Source organism: Eptesicus fuscus, chromosome 12, assembly GCF_027574615.1.
Source record: "Eptesicus fuscus isolate TK198812 chromosome 12, DD_ASM_mEF_20220401, whole genome shotgun sequence".
NCBI lineage: Eukaryota > Metazoa > Chordata > Mammalia > Chiroptera > Vespertilionidae > Eptesicus > Eptesicus fuscus.
In genome coordinates, this window is record NC_072484.1 from 36753858 (window position 1) to 36765706 (window position 11849).

The window sequence follows — 11849 nt, forward strand, 5'->3', positions numbered from 1 at the left end:
ACCAAGGGTGGTGCTAATAAGGCAGGAGCGAGAAAAGATTGTGCCCGCTACCCGTGTAAGTCAGGCCACCGTCCGTAGCAGGAGCTCTTAAGGTGAGTTGAGGGTACCTTCCTCCAAATGAGTACCCCAGACTTACCGGTGTTTCAGATGCACCAGACTGAAAAGAAACCTAAAAGGCCATCAAAGCTTCCAGCATCTTTCCAGTTAAGAGAAAAAATGGGCAAGAAGCTGAACTGAAAGACCCTGGAATGCTTTCAAATTTGATTTGAAAGTGCCTTCTTGCATTTCACAAGTTCTACAGTATTGCTGGCCAGTGAGAGGGCCCTATCCATGGATAGGGGCTGCCTACCCATGAACTCTTAGCCTATCTTCAGGTTTCCATATGGAAGCTGACTTCAAACTTCTCTCTTAAAGAATCCTCAACCTCTCTCTCCATCCTAACCCCCTGCCCAGAAGAAAGGAAGGGGCCAATCTGATTACTTAAAATTATCTTCAAGTACTTTTACTACCTGGTGGTAATAGTTTGAGAAAATGGTAGGCATCTCCCCTTCACTGTAGCCACTCTGGGACAGGACCCAAAGTTCCCTATAAATCCTGGTCCATGTGATTAACTGTTAAAAGGACAACTACGACCACTACTAAAGCCAGTACAACTTTATATCAACCCAGCCATAGACCCAGCTAGGGAATAAAGGATGAATGAGGCAAATAATCAAACAGTATGAATTAGCAGGCTAAAGGTAAACAAAATACTCTTAGCAAACAGAACTTGAATGTGTGCCAGGCACTGTTCTAAGGGCTTTACAAGTATTTATTCATTTAAATAGCACAATGACCTTAGGATATAAGGTAAAGAGAAAAAAGTAAGTAATTTGCCAAAGATCACACAGTGATGAAACATAGAAGTGATGAAACATAGAAGATTGACACCCATGCTATCTAGACTGGTTCCAAAATCTTTGCTCTTAATCACTTGCCAACAATTGTTTGTTAATGAGAGTTTTGATATAAACTTATTTTACATTAGTTAAATCAAAATTTTGAATGGCTTCCTTGTCCTATAGACCTGTAGGGGAAAGTATAGAGAGATTTACTGGCCACAGAAGGGCCAGGCTGGGAAAACCACACCCTTAAGCCCTAGAATAATTTGAGAAAAGACCAGACAGTTGTCAAGACTTGTGAAACCAAAACAAGAGGGTAAAATAACAGATAACATACATCTGAAAGACTTAACATTTCAAGTTGGAAACGGCTGGTTTGAAAACTTGTATTTATAAGATTTGTGAGGAAATCTGCCCTGACAGCAAGGTTTCCTAGGCAGAAGGTGATATAAGCAGGTGATATAAACATTTAACCCCTGGGTTTGCTCTAAACCAATTGCTTTTCAGAATTTTAATTTTCCATTTGTTTTTGTTTGTTAAAGAGTGTAATTTAATGTCGTATGTATTATTTTCCCTCTAATCCCCTACTTTCTAGGGGCCCTAGATCTTCTGATGGCTGGGTACTTGCTCAAGGCCCCGTGGACAAGTGACAGAATTGAATTTTAAAGCTGACTCCAAAACCTGGGCACTTTCTAGATTGCCAATTCATTTAACTCCACTTACAGTCCTGATGTTCTTATTCCATCCATACTCCACAATCTGGGAACAAATACTTACTAAAAACAGTCTCTGTGCTTGGGTCATATTGAGAAAAATAAGTCCTTAAGCTCTCCTCTGATCTCACCATGTTAAGACTAGAAAAGACTATAAATTCAATTAATTTAAGGCCCATTGCTTGATGACCTTGAATACTCCAAGCAGTTATCCCCTACCCTTCCCCAGCTACTTTCCACCCACCCAGATGAGCTAAGCAATTTTGTTTCTGGCAGCATTAACCTGTGGTTTTACATCTCTCCCCAACTTCATCTTCAATCAGTGCTGCTGGATCTCAGTGCCACTCCTGGTCCCTTGTCACTTCCTCTTCAACCTTTACTAAACCTAACTTCCTCAAGACATTCTTTTTTACCCATCTGCCCAAATCCCAAAGCCAAGCCAAAATTCATTTTAAAAGAAGGTGTTTACACAGCCTATAGACCCATGAGCATAGACCCATGAACCAGGAAGTCATGATCCTAATCCCTGTCAGGGCCCATGCCCGTGTTGTGGGCTCAATCCCCAGGGAGCATGCAGGAGGCAGCTGATCTATGATTCTCTCTCATAATTGATATTTCTATCCCTCTCTTCTGCTCCCTTCCTCTCTCTGAAATCAATAAAAAACACACATATTAAAACAAAAGAAAACCCAGCTAGTGTGGCTCAGTGGTTGAGCATTGACCTATGAGTCAGGAAATCATGGTTCAATCCCTGATCAGGGCCCATAATGGGGTTGCAGGCTCGATCCCCAACTGGGGCTTGCAGGAGGCAGCTTATCTATGATTCTCTCTTATCGTTGATGTTTCTGTCTCTCCCTCTCCTTTCCTTTCTGAAATCAATAAAATATGTATATGTTTTAAAAGTATTTATTTTCTTGTCTGATAAAAATAATGCTCAAGTCCCTGGCTGGGTAGCTCAGATGGTTAGAGCATCATCCTGATATGGTCAGGGTATATGCAAGAATCAGCAATGAAAAGTGGAGCATCTCTCTCTCTCTCTCTCTCTCAAAATAAATAAATAAATAAATATTTAAAAAAAAAAAATAACCCTAACTGGCATGGCTAAGTGGTTAGAGCGTAGGCATGGGAAATGGAGGGTCTCAGGTTCAATTCCAGGTCAAAGTCACCTATCTGGGTTTCAGGTTTCATCTTCAGCCCCAGTCAGGGTACATGCAGGAGGCAACCAATCGATGAGTCTCTCTCACATCGATGTTTTTCTCTATCTCTCCCCCTCCCTCCCTCCCACTCTCTCTAAAAATCAATGGAAAAATATCCTCACTCCTTGAGTGAGGATTAAAAAAAGTAATCATAAATAAAGCTCAAGAAAGAAAACTTGGAAAACAAAATGTTTTCCAAATATCACTTCCTGGTACCTGCGTCATAAATATTTTCCTATTCATAGATATAGCAAGTAATTTTCAGGTCTTGGAATACTTTGAGAAAAGGAGACCTTGCAAAATAACAATAGCTACCATATTTGAGTACCTACTAAAGGTCAGACATTCTGCTTGAGCTTTACTTTATATCCATAATTTATTTTCTATCCTCATTACAACCTCATTAGATAGGTATTACACTAGTTGGGCTTATTTGGTTATTAATATATTTATTCATTCATTCAACAAATAGTAATATTACCAGGTGCTTACTCATTTGCCTGACACCTGAGACACATTAATGAACAAAAGAAACAAAAATCTCTGCCCTAATAAAACAATATTCTAGTGGGGTGAGTCTGGCAGTGAATCCTATATAATAAAGTGCTAATATGCTTATTAGACCGGATGGTGGAATGACCTTCTGGAAAGACCTTCCAGAATGACCAGTGGGCGGGGCCAGGGCCATGGGGCCTTGAGGCAGCCAGGGCCACGAGGCAGCCAGGGCCACGAGAGCCGAGGCAGCCAGGGCTGTGAAGGTCTACTCTTGCATGAATTTCGTGCATCAGGCCTCTAGTAATAATATAATTAGCAATAACAAATTTATATGTTAGAAGTTGTTGCTCTGGGAAAAATAATTTTTTAAGAGAAGAGGAGAAGACCTGGCTGGGTGTAGAGAGTGCCTGGGAAGACACATGGGCATTCTTTAATTATTGTCAGCTGAACCCAGTGGCGTTGGCAAAGCCACGCCCTGGGAACACGATTTGCCAAAAAGGCAAGGGTGTTGTCAGCTTGACCTTCATTTCATCCCAGGTATCAGGAAGTGGGTTTTGATATCTAAATCCAGCCTAGCACCAGGAACTCTCAGGGCCTACTCAAGAATGCAAATAATCTCCTTTGTCTTAACCTTTTGGTGAAACTTTCTGGTATGTGGGGTATAAAATAAACACGCTGAATCGGCTCTGAGTCACTGTCTCTCCATCAGAAGAGGGCAGCAGTCCACCCAATCCCAGCTTTTTCCTTCTATCTCTGTGTCTGTCTCTTTCTTTTATTTCTCAATCCCCAGCCACCCCTACTCAGGAACTGGGCCCGCTCTCTAGCTGTGCTGGACTCGAAAAAGAGAGACATATTTACAGCTGGATGGTTCAGTTGGTTGGAGCATTGTCCTATATACTGAAAGATCCTGGGTTTGATTCCTAGTCAAGGCATATACCTAGGTTGTGTGTTCCATCTTTGGTCAGAGCTTGTATGGGAGACAACTGATCAATGTTTCTCTCCCTTCCTCTCTCCCTAAAATCATTAAACATGTCCTTGGGTGAGGATTGAATAAAATAAATAAGAAAGAGGAGCAGAGGAGAATAGGATCACAGTTTTGGATTCATTTGTCATATAGTCCTTTTGAAAAAGTGACATTTAAGGAGAGACTTGAAGGAGATGAAGGAGTCAGCTATGTGGTTACCTGGAAGAAAAGCATTCCAGACAAAAAGAACAGCAAAGGCTTTGAAAGTGTAAAAGTGCAAAGACATTGAAGCAGGTGTATGCCCAGAGTTGAGAAACAGTAAGTGATGATGGACAAAGTGAGTAAGGGGAAGTGCTAAGAAATGAGGTCAAGCCCTGACTGGTTTGGCTTAGTGGATAGAGCGTTGGCCTGTGGACTGAAGGGTCCCAGGTTTGATTCAGGTCAAGGGCATGTACCTTGGTTGCAGGCACATCCCCAGTAGGGGGTGTGCAGGAGGCAGCTGATCGATGTTTCTCTCTCATCAATGTTTCTAGCTCTCTATCTCTCTCCCTTCCTCTCTGTAAAAAATCAATAAAATATATTAAAATATATATATTTTTATTGTTAATAGTATTACAGATATCTCCCTCCACATGCTTTTTAAAATATATTTTTATTGATTTTTCACAGAGAGGATTATAGAGTTAGAAACATCGATGAGAGAGAAACATTGATGAGAGAGAAATATTGATCAGCTGCCTCCTGCACACCTCCTACTGGGGATGTGCCCGAAACCAAGGTACATGCCCTTGACCGGAATTGAACCTGGGACCTTTCAGTCCGCAGGCCAATGTTCTATCCACTGAGCCAAACCGGTTAGGGCTCCACATGCTTTTTAAAAAATATTTTTTTTTGCCCTAGCCCAGTGGTCGGCAAACTGCGGCTCACGAGCCATATGTGGCTCTTTGGCCCCTTGAGTTTTTAGCAAAGGCCAGCTTAGGAGTACCTTAATTAAGTTAATAACAATGTACCTACCTATGTAGTTTAAGTTTAAAAAATTTGGCTCTCAAAAGAAATTTCAATCGTTGTACTGTTGATATTTGGCTCTGTTGACTAATGAGTTTGCCAACCACTGCCCTAACCGGTTTGGCTCAGTGAATAGAGCCACTGTTCTCAAAACTGCCCAGTACTGGCACAAGAACAGACATATAGACCAATGGAATAGAATAGAGAACCCAGATATCGAACCAAACCACTATGCTCAATTAATATTTGAAAAAGGAGGCATGAACATACAATGGAATCAAGACAGTCTCTTCAATAAATGGTGTTGGGAAAATTGGACAGATACAAGCAAAAAAATGAAATTAGACCACCAACTTACACCATACACAAAAATTAACTCAAAATGGATAAAGGACTTAAACATAAGACGGGAAACCATAAAAATACTAGAGGAATCCACAGGCAGAGAAATCTCAGACATATGCCGAAGCAATTTCTTCACTGATACCGCTCCTAGGACAGTGGAAACTAAAGAGAAAATAAACAAATGGGACTACATCAAAATAAAAAGCTTTTGCACAGCACAAGAAACCATCAACAAAACAACAAGAAAGCCCACTGTATGAGAGAACATATTTGTAAATGTTATCACTGATAAAGATTTAATCTCCAACATTTACAGGGAACTTATAAAACGTAATAAAAGGAAGATAAATGATCCAATAAAAAAATGGGCAATGGACCTAAATAGGTAACTTTTAGAAAGAAGACAGAAGAAAGGCCAAGGGGCATATGAAAACATGCTCAAAGTCATTAATCATCCTAGAGATGCAAATCAAAACGACAATGTGGTACCATCTCACACCTGTCAGAATGGCAATCATCAACAAATCAACAAATGACAAGTGCTGGCGAGGATGCAGAGAAAAAGGAACCCTCGTGCACTGCTGGTGGGAATGCAGACTGGTGCAGCCACTGTGGAGAACAGTATGGAGTTTCCTCAAAAAACTAAAAATGGAACTCCCATTTGACCCAGTAATCCCACTTCTAGGAATATATCCCAAGAAACTAGAAACACCAATCAGAAAGGATATATGCACCCCTATGTTCATAGCAGCACTATTCACCATAGCTAAGATTTGGAAACAGCCTAAATGCCCATCAGCAGATGAGTGGATTAGAAAACTATGGGACATCTACACAATGGAATACTACGCTGCTATAAAAAAGAAGGAATTCTTACCATTTGCAGCAGCATGGATGGACCTGGAGAGCATTATGTTAAGTGAAATAAGCCAGGCAATGAAAGAAAAATACCACATGATCTCACTCACTTATGGAAAATAAAGAACATTATAACCTGATGAACAAAAAGATAGACACAGAGGCAATAAAGCACCTAACAGACTGTCAAATTACAGGGGGAAGGCTGTGGAGTGTTGGGGAGTGGGGGAAAGAGATCAACCAAAGGACTTGTCCATGCATATAAGTACAACCAATGGACACAAGACACTGGGGCAGAGGGTGTTGAGGGCATGTGACAGGGGGTAGGGGAGGATGGGGGAAAGTCAATGGGGAGAAAAAGGAGATATATGTACTACTATATGTAATACTTTAAACAATAAAGTAAAATTAATAATTAAAAAAATAAAGAGAGAAGGGGGGTGGAGAGAGAGAGAAAGAAGAGAGAGAGAGAGAGAGAGAGAGAGAGAGAGACATCCATAGGTTGCTTCCTATATATGCCTTGACAGGGGATCAAACCCACAACCTGAGTATGTGCCCTGACGAGGAATTGAACCTACTTCCTCTCTTTCTAAAATCAATAAATTAAAATATATATTAAAAATAAGCCCTAGTCAGTTTAGCTCAGTGTATAGAGCATCAGCCTGCGGACTCAAGGGTCCCAGGTTCGATTCCAGTCAAGGGCACATGCCCGGGTTGAGGGTTCGGTCCCCAGCACGGGATGTGTGGGAGGCAGCCAATCAATGACTCCCTCTCATCATTGATGTTTCTATCTCTTTCTTCCTCTCCCTTCCTCTCTGAAATTAATAAAAATATATTTAAATAAACAAACAAATAAATAAAAACAATACAAACTTCCCCAATCTCAAGTCACAAGCAGAATTTTCTAAAGATTAGCACATCTATATGCAAGACTAAGCAGAAGCTATTAGCGTGAAAACCATGGGAACAAAGAGGCTTGAACTAGATGGAGTGAGAGAGACTGAGCATTTCACTCTCACACTATTTGTCTTTTAGGCAATCACAGGGAGAGGCCATCCCATCCTGATAGAGTTTAGCATATTGTGATTCCCTGTGAGTTTCTCAATGTTTGGGGTGGGCTGACCATGTATTTGGGGGTTGAGATGCTCCAACACATAAGGGAGTGGCTAGACTTCAGGGACTGAAGTAACCTGGGGTAAAAATAGCTCATGGATCCTTTTAAAACTCCTTGCTGAGAGCTAGTCTATATTCATAATTAAAGTGGTAGTTGCATCAGTCAGTCTTACTCCAACATAAGATTTGCTTGGAAGCCCCTAACCTACAAAAAAAAGAAAAAAGAAATGGCAATTTTACATTGCTATGATTAGCTATCTTAAAATCATTAGGAGAAGAACTTTAGGTAAAAGCCAATGCCATGGACAGACCTTAGGTCTTTGATGAGAATATTCAGCCATTTGATTAATCCAAAAGTTCACCTTATCTTCACACTTTCAACTACACAAGTCAATAAACTTCCTTAGTTTTTAAAACCAGTGTGAGTTGGACTATCTCTTGTATATTTTGAATTTTTAGTTTTTCTTTCATTTGCAGCTGAAAACATAACTGATACACTTTGCAACTTCAACATCCAACAGAGCTCCCTTTCAGAAATCCAGTGTTATCTGGCTGATTTTTTCCTTGTAGTGACTCTCGTATCCATTAAATCTAGTCTGATTCCTTATCACTCAATGTCTTACTGTCTCTAGTGAATACGACTGTCTGTCAGCCAAGTTCACAAAGATTCTTTTCTCTGAGAAATTTCTTGCCACTCACTGAGTGGACCTCACAGTGTTATGGACTGAACTGTAACACGCCCCTGCTCCCCCATCACCTGTTGGAGCCCTAGCCCCCAATTCCACTGTATTTGGAGACAGGGCCTTTAAAGAGGTAATTAAGGTTAATAGGACCAGTATCCTCATAAGAAGAGATGCCAGAGATCTCTCCCTCTCCCTGTGAGCACACAGAGGAAAGGCCATCTAGAAGACAGGAAGAGAGGTCTTACCCGAAACCAACTGTGCTGGCACCTTGTCCCTGAAGAACTCCCAGACTGGGGAAAAATTAATTTCTTTGTTTTAGCCACCCAGTCCATCATATTTTGTTATAGCAGCTCTAGCCAACTAATATACAGGAACAACATATTTGTACTATGTGACATCCAATCCTGTGTTGATGACCTAAGATTGGACATTTTGACTTAGTGGTTCCAATCTTTGGGTCCAAGGCTTCTTCTTCTTTTGTCTTTCATTAAAAAAAAAAAATTATTGATTGATTTGGGGGCAGGGGGGAGAAGGAGAGAAACATTGATTTGTTGTTCTGTTGTAGGTACCATGCGTTAGACCGGTGGAGTCAGACCAGACCTGTGTTCAGCAACCTCGGTACTTGAGTTCTGGCTAGAAAAGAATTCAGAGCCAAGACTCTAACTATGAAAGAACATTTATTTGGTAAAGCACAGAGATAGAAAAAGTAATTACTAGAAGGAGTGGGCTTAGGAAACAAGGTATAGAGATAAAGGAAGGGCCCATGAAGCTTGAGAGTGAGGAAGCTAATGGTAAGGCGCCTGGAGGGGTGGAGGGTGCAGAGGAAGAGAAGGGGAAAGGCAGGGGTGTTCTCCTGGAAGGTAGAGTCCTCTGGGCCCTCTGTCATTAAGGGTTTTATGGGTGGAGATTTTAGGGGAGGTCTCAGGGAAAGATCTTAATAGAATATTCAGCAGTTTTCCAGGTGTGTCCTTTCAGGGTTGTGGTCTCTACTGATAGATTGGCCAGCACCAGGGCAGGGGTTATTATTCAATGCAGCTGGTCCTGATGTCAGCTGTAGCTGGTTTTGCTGCTTTTCTGGGCCTGGAGCTGAAATACAGCTGAGGCCTAGATGTTAGGAAAAGTCACCCTGGGGGTGAGAGCCCATCCTACAAATGTCCGTTGCTAGGCACGTGGGGCTTTCCGCCCTGGTGACCTTCTGTACCTGGCCCATCGTCATTGTTCTACTCGTGTCTAACTGCCTACCACAGTTCCACTTATTTACGCATTAATTGGTTGCTTCTTGTATGTGCCCTGACTGGAGATTGAACCCACAGACTTGGCATATTGGGGCCATGCTCTAACCAACTGAGCAACCCAGCCAGGCCTGGGTCCCAGGCTTCTGATGGCCATGGGGTTGGTTATTCCCAAGAATCCCTGTACTATTAGATATCATGCAAAATAGTCTCACACATACTTGTCTGTGTCTAAGTGTGCTATTGATAGGGGCAGAGATAGAATGTTGGGGAACCAGCTAGAATTGTAAGAAATATTAATCATGCTCTGTTAGCCGCGATTGTTTTGTTCTAATCACAGAAGGCACCTTCTAACCTGGCTGGCAGCTGCACCTAGGAGCTCACCTGGAACTGTAGCCCATTCTCATCAGGGAGCTAGCTGCCTATTATCATGGAAAGATTAACAACTTTGCTGCAGAAACCAGAATTGCCAGCCATTTGAAGACCCTAGCCCTTGCATATCATTAAGCCCTTTGAAGATCCCTAGTCCTCTGCGTACCTGTTAACTGCCCATTTGGCATACCCTTTGGCTACTTCCCCATGTAATCTTTTGTCCTTTTACCCAATATAAGTAGCTGACTTATGGTGGGGTGCAGAGCAGATTTTTGTGGATGCTGCTCTCCCGTACTTCAGGCAGTATTGGAATAAAAGCTCATAATGATTCAACCCTGTCTCTACTTAATTGACTCAAGTAGTGACAGGCAACATGGACCCATTGTTTGTCTGGTTACACTATCATTATTGACAAAATACATACTGATTCAAATGTTATGGAAGCCTCCTATCATTTTTTTACATTCCTTCCTCAAAGTCAAACCTCTTTAACTAGGAAAATAGTTGCAGAATTTCTATAAAGATAGTGCTTAAAGTCAGTAACCTGGGTGGGACCAGAAGATTTACCTCTGGAGTTTCATTTGCATAACAAACATATTGTATATACCTATATTGTGAGTTAAAGCAGACCAATAAACATGATAGTGTTTAAGATGCTCTTATTCATATTTTTTACAAGACTGAAAACCTCAGTTACCCCTATGAGAGATGTGTCATTTACAGTTGAGGTAGTTGCAGGGAAGTGAACTTCCCCATCTAGTGTGTTCTGAGAATCAGGGAGGAAACTGATACTAGATTTTGGGGAGGAAAGCAGTGTTCCTTGGGGAACTGGTTAAGGTGGCACTGCACCTTTAGGGAATTGGTGGAAGGCGTCTAAGGTGGTAAGTTTATGGAAGGTACAGCAAAGGTGAGGAATTTGGGCTTCCCAGGAGGCAACTGGAAGAGAGGCAAAAATTGTCTGGAGGCAAAAATCACATAAAGAAAAAGAACAGTGTTTAGTTGGTATTAAACTACAGCCCAGCTGGAGGGGCACAATGGTTGATCACTGACCTATGAACCAGGAGGTCACAGTTTGATTACCAGTCAGGGCATATGTCCGGGTTGCAAGCTAGATCCCCAATGTGGGATGTGCAGGAGGCAGCTGATCAATGATTCTCTTTCATCATTGATGTTTCTCTCTCTCTCTCTCTCTCTCTCTCTCTCTCTCTCTCTCTCTCTCTCTCCCTTCCTCTCTGAAATCAATAAAAATATATTAAAAAATAAAAAAGAAACTACAATCACAGCATACTGATTCAGGTAGCAATCCAAACAGTGTCCCACTGGAGAACAAAATCCAGAGGTTTTTAAAGGCAAAAAAAGGAGGTTTGCATATGTCATTCACAAAGAATTTTAATTGGTGCTGGAAGCAGAAAGTTAAGCTTGGCTAAACAAAACTGATTTCTAGAGTCATCACGAAGTAAAAATCCGTCTCTGTGACAAGCTGCAGATGTTCTTGTCTTGGAATATTTATGGTATTGCCCAGTTCAAGAGTTTAAGACCCACTTCCTTCATGGCCTTCCAGCTCATTTTAAAAGCTCCTTAAGTGACTCTGTTTTATCTGACTTTTCACAGAGGGGTTGGAAGAGAAGGATTGAATAAAGGGAGAAAGACTGTCATTGGAACATGGAAATCTTTCAACAAACTGAGTTTTTTTTCTGTGTGTGATGGAGGTAGGAAGATCTGCTCCAAAACAGAAACAGCAAATGAGGGAACTTCCCAAGGGAAAGGAAGAGAGAAGCTTGAGGGAGAAAACAGCCCGAGAGCGCCCAGAATAAGCTTGTGGTGGGAGGGGAGGGAGTAAAGAAAAGGAAAAAAACAGAATTAAGTAAATCTGAGTCAACCCAAGACTATTCCCAAAAGACATGGTAGAGTTTATAGATTTAAAATTGGGGCCTGGTTGGTGTGGCTAAGTGGTTGAACCAAGAGGTCGCTGGTTCGATTCAGGGCCAGAGC

At 41.5% G+C, this 11849-nt stretch overlaps 1 long non-coding RNA gene across 1 annotated transcript; it reads left to right on the top strand.

The window, feature by feature from the left end:
- Nucleotides 1-10: 10 nt before the first annotated feature.
- On the top strand, nt 11-10151 carry LOC129150992 (uncharacterized). Its single transcript, XR_008557790.1, has 3 exons — nt 11-92; nt 8819-8871; nt 9826-10151. It is a non-coding gene; the product is annotated as an uncharacterized LOC129150992 (long non-coding RNA).
- Nucleotides 10152-11849: the final 1698 nt, after the last annotated feature.